Below are 9,905 nucleotides of genomic sequence, written 5' to 3'. Positions count from 1 at the left end.
GGCTCTAAACATTGGGTTCACATGCACATAAAGGGGAAACAATAGACGCTGAGGACTTCAAAAATAGGGAGAGAGGGAAGTACAGGGGCAGGGAGGAAGAGGGGTAAGGATTGAAAAACCTCCCATTGGGTATTATGTTCACTAGCTGGCTGACAGGATCAATAAAAGCCAAACCTTAGCATCACACAATGTGCTCTTGTAACAAACCTGCATATGTACCCCTGGAGTCTAAAATTAAAATGGAAATTAAAACAAAAATTAACAACAAAAAGGCAAAATACAAGAGACCATCATACAAGCAAAAACGTCAAAAAAATATAGCAAATCTAATAACCAAAATGTTCTCAAAAAACAAAACAAACAAAAAAACAAAAACCTGTGGGTATAAGTAACTGTTGGCAAAAGAAAACTGCCCCATAAGCAAATACATCCTCTAATGCCCACTTGAAATTTGACCAAGCAAAAATGAAGCATGGAAAAAAATCTTAGGAGGCAGAGACAAAGTTCATGCAGGAATATCATTTTGGAATCCCTCACTCTTTAGGAAAATAACCTGTCCTAATCAAGAAACATTCCCCATCCACAGTGAAGGGTCCCCATAATAACTGCACAGCAGAATTTCTGTTTAGCTATAAGCCAGTGAGATCTATGTTTTCTACTCTCTCTCTTTCTTGTCAAATGGGAGCATTTAATGTGGTGTATGTATCAAGTATTTAAGGGACAGATACTTTTTTTCACTGTATAAATGTCTGGATCAGGTCTAACTGTTATAGAACCTATTTTATATCATATATGATTTTGGACTTGAGGTGTCTTTCAGTGAAAAGGTTTATTGTGTTTTGAATTCAAAATGGAGCCAAAGTTTTCTCAAATTCTCAAATTCTTTTGCCAACAGTTACTCTAACTTTATAAGTAGTTCTCCTTTTTTGTATATTCAGAACCCTGATGTAATTTTCTGGCTCTCTTTTAGCGGGGTGGATATATAGTAAGTCCTACCCAATGAGTTGTTAGAACAAGTTCCAGTTCCAAATTGAAGCATTTAATTGTCAATGTAAGATTATCCAGAGATCTCTCTCACTCTACCAGCAGAATGCTAACATTTAGTCTGGTGGCTGCTCATTCTGTCTGAGTCCTGGGGTAAGGAAAAGTGATAGAGTTGCCTAGTTATAGTCATGTATTGTGAACAATAACTAAACCTTCCTGTAATAAGTCATCATAATTTTAGAAATTGTTGTTTTGTAGATTCGTTGTCATAGCCTGAATAATAATAATAATAAAAGATAATGTTCACATTCATTATTTCATTGAATCTTCACAGCAACACAATTAGTAGTTTTTTGTGTCTTATTTGTGAAAAAAAATGAAGAAATATTTAAAAATACACATTCCTTGATTTTGAGCATATGTCTTATTTCTTAATTTTTATTAAATACATAAACAAGTGTAGTAGTCCATTCTTATGCTGCTATGAAGAAATACCCAAGACTGGGCAATTTATTAAGAGAAGAGGTTTAATTGACTCAGAGTTCAGCATGGCTGGGGAGGCCTCAGGAAACTTACATTCATGGCGGAAGGCACTTTTTCACAGGAAGGCAGGAGACGGAATGAGAGCCAAGTGAAGGGGGAAGCTCCTTATAAAACCATCAATCTCAAGAGAACTCATTCACTATCACAAGAACAGCAAGGGGTCGGGGGGAACCACCTCCATGATTCAGTTGCTTCCCATTGGGTCCCTCCCATGACATGTGGGTATTACATGGCCCAAACCATGTTGTCGGTCAAACTATTTTATTACTAAATCTGTTTTCACCCAATCCTTAGGTTATCTACTCTCACTTTCATTGCCTTAAGAGTGCTAAAAATATAGAGTTTATAATAAAATAGTGTATTTTTGAAAGATACTTGTGTTATGGAAAATGGAGAATAGATGTTAGCACGGTACCCAGAGTTGAGAATAATTTTTTTAATGATAGCCAAATCTAAAGGATTCTATAGAACTAAATGAAGATATAGGACACTTATATTCCAAAAATCTACATTTGGCAACTTTATCTTTTTTCTTTAATGAAGCCATTTAATATATTTTATTTAGAACATACTAGTACTTTTCCAACAGTGCTTTTGTAATACAGATTTATGGTGAATGTTTGTCCCTTTGTCTTATTTTTGAGAGTCAGCAATGTAATTTTTGTGATGATTTGTGTTTTCTTTTCACGTATACAGAGATAATACAAGAGAGTGAGTTGTGAAATTAGACACAAAAATCATATACTTTGCTCAGAATCAAACTAAAAGGTTATAGGTAATTGAAAGACACAGACACGGCGTGGAAGAGCCTGAGACTGCCAGCCCATCCCACAGATCTTTTTTATAAGACACTCATCCAAATTTAACATTTATGCTTCTACATGATATAATAAGGGCATCACTTTTAGAAACGGAGCTAGTTAGATTATCGTATCATTCTGGGTTCAATGAAGAGAGAAAATCACGCAGTTGTTGAATTCTCAACTTCGTAGAAGATGGCACAGCTGTTGCTCACTGGATGACAGAGAAGTTGTGAGGTGTCATGCCAGCAGAACTTGCTGGAAATATGGTCTCTGGAACTTGCCAGAAATCCACCATCTGGGATACTGGACTGTTTACTACATGGTTCTGCTGTCCAATGTGTATGGCAGGGTCCAGATACTGTGGAAATGCCTGTGGTTTGAGAGGTGCTGTGAAGTGCCACTTGATTGCCACACACTGCAGGAGCTGGACACTGGGAAAATGCCACTCTTCTTCAAAACTGCTCTGGAGATGGGATGTGTCAAGGAATCTGCTGGCTATCAAGGTATTGCTGCCTGACTTAAGCTGAGAGAGTTAGGCGCTACAGAAGCTATGAACGCTACCAGAACCTACAAAGCCAACATATCCAAAGTACAGAACAAAGCTCTTTTTCTCTTACAGTGCCCTCTGCTGACAAAATGTTCTGCCAGCTGGTACAGGAAAAATAAATATTTAAAAGGATCCAAATCTGTGTTCCCAGAGCAGTCTAAAAAGATTAATTTGTGGTTGAGAGGCAATAAATTTATAATCAGCACAACCGTGAAATACCAATATTTGTTCATCTGACAATTCCATCTCTAACTCAAACATTTTCCAGAGTGTCATACCACAAACATCCATAAATTTCAGGTGTGTTGGTCATAAGTAACCTAGACAGACCAGGTATATTTTGCTAAAAACATTCCATAAATAGGAAAACATTCTGCTAATAAATGCTATCAAGAGATTCAATTAGTATCTTTTGAAGGCAATTTGATTACACTATTTATTCCCAGGTACTTCAATGAAGAAAAAAAGTTACAGACCAGCTGTTAATTCTTTTATTCCCAAATGACCGTTGGTCATGACATTTCAGTAATGCAAAGAGATAGTTTTGGTTTTAGACATAATTAAGAATTTTGTTATTAGAATTTAGAAATTTAGGAGAAAGAACTAAGTAAATTATTTATGGCAGAGAGACAGAACTGTTATTTCAAAAGATGTAGAAATGTTGATGGTAAGAAGATTTCAAAACCTTTCTAAAACATATTTCAGATTTCTCAGAATCAATACTTTACACATTTATTTATATTACTGCCTCAAAATATTGTTTTTTACTCATTTTCCAAACTATGGTCTGTCATATTAACTATATTTGTAAGTTGTCCAAAACATTTATTGAAATTTAAATAATTTCAGTCTTACAAATTAACATCTTATATCATGATTATGACATTTTCACTGTTGCTACTTGCTATTTATTTTCATAACAAATAATTTTAAGCAACCAATCAAAATGTCCACTGTTGGTATTATGACACATAAGAATCTGTGATCATTTATTTCAACATTCAGAAATATTGAAAGATAGGTTTCAGTTCTGCAAAGGCATGAGAAGTCATAGAATAAAATTGCCGTAATGAATTTTATCTATTTTTGGCACACGTCTTTTCTTTCATATTTCTTCACCAAGTAAATAACTAAAAAGTGTTTCCGGATGGAATAAAAATCTATATTTTATTAAAAATAAGGGCATATGCAAATCTATTTTTATTTCTTTTTACTTTGTTGGGAATAATACTAGGAACATCAGCATTCCCTTAGGAAAACTCAAGAACAGTATAGATATCTTCAAATCATAACCAATATTTGAAAAATCTCATATAGTTACTTTCCTTTGGATTTTTTTTTTTTTTTTTTTTCAAATTATCTCCTCGGCACAGTCATGAGTCACAAGAAATGAACGTGATTGTGTCTTGATGGTGATGACTAAGGAAAAAGACAAAATAAGCATGACTTCTAATTATACGTGTTGTGTACTCTGATGTGAAGTTTGTAATTATAATTGCAATTTGTAATTGTAAAATTTGTAAAAATGTGATGTGGACTTGATCCCCACCAATTGCATGAAAGGCTTCTTAGAATAAACATGTATTGGCACTCAGACATTTCTCATCTATTAATTTTTTCATGCACATAGTTCTAATTACTTCCCTTGATGTGTCTTTAGAAGCCACCCAATGGAAGCACCCAACACCCAGAGGTCAACAGCCTATGGTCTTGGCCATAATAGTATAATATTAGGTGAAACAATCCAAAGAAGTGTATTCTACTTAAACTTTTGTAAGAGCATTACTCAGATCAGGCATAATATAGAGTGTAAACTGCAGAGGCCACAACAAAATACATTAATCAAAAATTGCACTTTGGGAGGCCCAGGCAGGGGGATCACAAGGTCAGGAGATCGAGACCATCCTGGCTAACATGGTGAAACCCCATTTCTACTAAAAAAAAACGAAAAATTAGCCAAGTGTGGTGGCGGGCGCCTGTAGTCCCAGCTACTTGTGAGGCTGAGGCAGGAGAATGGCGTGAACCTGGGAGATGGAGCTTGCAGTGAGCCGAGATCCGGTCACACTCCAGCCTGGGCGACAGAGTGAGACCGCCTCAAAACAAAACAAAAACAAAACAAAACAAAACAAAACATGGCAGAACTGCATTTGTTTCATTTAGGTTAACTTCTGCCATTTAGTAAATCACAATTTTAACATGTTAAATGGTGCTTAGCAGCCTGAGAGAGTTAGTTTCCAAAGTATTTAACTTATTCTTAGTGAGCAACTTATTGGACCAGTCTTGCTGATTAGGAAATATAGCATAAATATATTACAATTATTAATAAAACTATGTGATACTTATTTTATGATTTGACATTAGCTTGTGTGTTCTAAATACATGACACACTAAATAGATTATTACTGAACACAGTGACTAGAAAGAAGTAATTTACTATCACCTGATACCTTAAGACTTCCATATCTTGTGGGGGTAAACATTTTAACTCTACAGTACATTTTATCATGATCATTTATCATGAAATTATGGCTACTATTATAAAAGTGAGATATTGAAAGACAGCTCATACTTTGTATATTAGTCCCATTATTTCTTCTTGCATTTTACTTTTATAATTTTTGCAAAAATATCACCGTTCTTTTACACTATTCTGTATTTCACTTTTTTTTTTATAGTAAAGTTTTAGCTTAAATTGTTAAACACATTTTCCTATCTGGTTATCTCCATTAGTAACAAGTATAGACAAAATGAAAACCATCTGAAGTCTTCCCATTTTTTGTCTTACCTGTTATCTGATTTCATTTGTATTTTTAAAAATCAGGTATTTTAAAAAAACCTGAACTATCCTATCTATTTTGTATCTTTACCTGCTGTTACTCTAAGCTTTCCTTATTTTATATTTAAAACATACTTACAACTGAAATACTATGCCTTATATAGTTTAGAGAGACAAATTTAACTATTTCAGTATCACAATGTGTAATCTGGTTTTGTTATGGTACAAAGGATTTGCATTTGTTATTTAAAAAAACCGTGAAATAGTCTGATCTTGTATATCTAAAAGCATTGAAGTTGCAACCTCCTGAATTTCATCTAAATGCTTATCTGTTCTCTAGTCCTTAAATGACACATGACCTTAGTTGTGGTCAATAGTTCAATGATCCAACAATGAGTAGGTCTGATTTTTTTATTTGTAAAAGATGCTTCTTTTGTAAAATTATTCTGTTTTGGACCTAACATAACTTCAGATAGATTGTTTTCCTTATTTTCAAATTATAGTCTTTTTATAATGATAAATCCTGGATGTGTGGTAACAAATTTCCTGTTTTGGATAGTCCTTTTCTTTCTTTCTTTCTTTCTTTCTTTTTTTTTTTCTTTCTTTCTTTCTTTCTTTCTTTCTTTCTTTCTTTTTTTTTTTTTTTTTTGCTAAAAAAGACTTTTTCCAGAACATACACTACACTAGGCATTTTATAGACTATGAAGGATATAAATATAAAGTCTCTAACTTTAAGAAACTCACTGTCAAGTGATAGTGGCAGATATTAAACAAGTAAGTACAAGACTATATGATGAGTGACATGACAAAGACAAGGTATAAAAATAACAGAGAAAAGCAGGATTAATGTGATAGACTATTAAAAGTTGTTACATTGCATATGAACTTTCTTTTTTTTTTTTTTCTTTGAGACGGAGTCTCACGCTGTTGCCCAGGCTGGAGTGCAGTGGCGCGATCTCGGCTCACTGCAAGCTCCGCCTCCTGGGTTCACGCCATTCTCCTGCCTCAGCCTCCTGAGTAGCTGGGACTACAGGCGCCCGCCACCGCGCCCGGCTAATTTTTTGTATTTTTAGTAGAGACGGGGTTTCACTGTGGTCTCGATCTCCTGACCTTGTGATCCGCCCGCCTCGGCCTCCCAAAGTGCTGGGATTACAGGCTTGAGCCACCGCGCCCGGCCAACTTTCTATTTTTAGATACTAATCAATTTTAGGTACCAATCAAATACTGCAAACTGTATTTGAGGAATATTTTGGAGCTCAGAATGATTTCTGACATAATAATCAGAATGACTGATGGGCTTGACTCATAATAATGCTATTATTCTGCTCTTCTTTCAAACAAAATAAAGGTTTATACATATTGCTATCATCTCCAGGTTTTACGTATTGCTATTGAGTACAAACTTTCCTGATCAAACCATCTCGGAATTTGCTCTCATATTTAACAGTTAATTTTAACTCAATTTTTCCTAATTTAGATTCACACTGATACTAAAACTCATGTTTGAACATCTCTCTGTTATATCATAAAGTCTGTAATAATGGCATCAATTTTAGAATAGAGTGGATATTTTTTTCCTTTTAGTTTTGTTTTTTTGGCAAACATCTTTTTCTTTTCCTCATGAAATAGTCCCTTCTACTAGGTCCTCTTTCCACTTTTACTCTGTGGTTCCAGAAAAATCTTTTATGTTACGTTATGGTCCCACTAGCTGCAGGTTCCTGATCTAAGAGAGAATACTTGACATAAGAAAAAAAAAAAAAAAATCAGAGCATATTTCTGCAATTTTAAAAACTTGATTCTTCAGAAATCTTAATTGGAAAAAATATTAAAACATACATTTCAATATTTTGTCAGCATGGGATTAAAGGCAGTGCTCAATGAGAAAAAAATAAAACATTCAGAAAAGTAAAAAGAAAAGTGATAGAGAAATGCCTAGAAGTATTTGAGCCTATAATTATAAATATTACTGAGTCAAGTTCCATTACTAAACATTCTAACTGTTGATTTGGCAGGTTTTTAAAATTCTGTCAATTTTATCTAAACTGATTTAAGTAATCATAATACCACCAGCAATACAAAGAGCAATGAATAATGCAGAGACATGAGACATTGAAAAGACAGATTTTAAAGGGCCAAGTTTGGAGAACAATACTAAAATCTAAAACACATTCATCCACATACAACAAACACATCATTTTTTTCTCATCTTCTGAGGTAATAATATTTTTTTCTCTAACAATATTTGGATCATGTAAAACAAGTTATGCTGAAATAAAATATCATAGACTTTTGACATTGAGGTTAATAAATGAACACAATGTTTAATTCAATATGTAAAATTAAATGATGAAAATTAATGGAACTCAGATGAACTAAACAACAAAGAACAATATATTAAAAGCACTTTGAGAAATACAATCAAGAAATAAGAATATAAAAATATGTTTTTTATCATTATGCATCTATTCTTAACAAAATATCGGTTTACAGTAGTGCAAACAAGCACACAGAAAAAAAGTCCCAAAGGTATTTCCTAATTGTTGGTAAATTAAAATCCCCTCAAAAACTGCTATTATATATGTATCATAGATAGTGGCTAAAATTGAAATTATGACAGTATATATGATATCATTAGAGTAAGACTTTCATCTGTGTAGTTTGGGGAAGCAGATGCCAAGACAAGATTAGACATGGAAGAGATTTACTGGGAGAAATACCTGTGAAAGAAAGTGGGATTGGGCAGAGGAGGCTGGAAAATATTTCAGATTGTGATACAGACTTGACCAGTGTGCAGGTATCAGAGGAAGCACAGTGTGTGGGTAGAAAGAGTCTCAGACCGCAGTATGTGGTTCTAGGAAAGATTCAGTCAGGCCAGTGAGGAGTCTTTGAGCCAAAGTCCTTGGACAGAAGAGTTCTTCGTCTTGCAGAAAGAAACTGGCAACTGTATCCTTGCTGCATTTAGTTATTAGCTGGGAGCATCCCATGGGACACCTGGTCTTGTGCAAATGGACGGCTAGTTTCAGAGAGCAGCAGCTGACACCAACGGTCAATTAGGTTTCCTGAGGAGGAGGTTGAGTAGTGTATTTTATGTTTATCACAGTTCATACCTCGTATTGCACAGGCCTCTTTCTCCTCACAGGTTTGGAAAGCAGTTCCTCTATGATCTCTGTTAGCCTCCCTCCCTGAGACAAAACTCATAAGTGAGAGGTGAGTGGGGGGAACTACAGAGTTACCTGCCATTCCACTTGATTTCAGTGTCACAAGTAATACTCATCCTCTTCCTGCTCTATTTTAAATTTTAAATTCTCTTCACCTTTCATTGTCAATTCTGCAATCTTGGTGACCTAACAAATGGCATGACTCATAACTTCATTCCTAAAGAATTCAAACCCTGCTCATTATTCTCTTTTTAATCTGGGATTGGTGCAAGTATCCACTAAGTTTTAATTGGGGAGATGAATACCAGCAGATACCAGGGTAGTTCACCTGGATATTACATGTATTTCTACTCTGCTGTTTAAAACCAAATCTCCCTTCTGCTGATCAGGGTTGTTAGAAATTAAGTCTGGAGTTGTAAATAAAGATGAGTATTTAAACAAAGGATTTTTTAGTAAAGTAAATTTACTTTTCTGCAGAAGGGTGTTTTTTTGTAGGGCTGGTTGTCACGAGGACACACTGAACAAAGGAGAGTAGAAGCTTATTTTCACCTTGTGTTTTCTCCCTGTATCCTTTTCCCATTGGCTGGGGTTGGACCACACAATTTAAATTAGACTCGATTGGCTAAACATTTAAACTTTTTTAGATAAGGTGGGTGAGTGGTGGAAGAGAGGGGAGATGGGGAAAGCGTTATCTACAGAGGACTAGAGAGTCAGTCTATTTTCAAATAAGGAAAGGGATGTGGACTTGGGCTGTGGTATTCTAGGTATGTATTAAAATTAGAAAGAAGAAAAAGGAGAAGAAAGTGGAGGTTACTTGGAATTAGAGAATAAGAAGCTGAGCAGGCTGTTTGAAGAGAAACCTTGCCATATCTCACAAGGGTCATTCATACCCATCAGTATGGTGACTCCTTATCTGCTAGTCTGTATATATAAGGGTTCCCAAGTGACTCAACAGCAGTTACAGTTTGAAATTCAGTGAGAGCCTTGCTAATCTCCTGGCAAGTGAGCATCCCCTATGGGGAATAAAACTTCCAAATCCACAGACCCCTGAGTTGCAGGGACACCACTCTCCACAATTCCAGTGGTTCATTTGC

Source organism: Macaca thibetana, chromosome 8 (genome assembly GCF_024542745.1).
Source record: "Macaca thibetana thibetana isolate TM-01 chromosome 8, ASM2454274v1, whole genome shotgun sequence".
In the NCBI taxonomy this organism is placed as follows: domain Eukaryota; kingdom Metazoa; phylum Chordata; class Mammalia; order Primates; family Cercopithecidae; genus Macaca; species Macaca thibetana.
The sequence above is the reverse complement of the archived record's forward strand: the minus strand, read 5'-3'. Positions refer to the sequence as shown.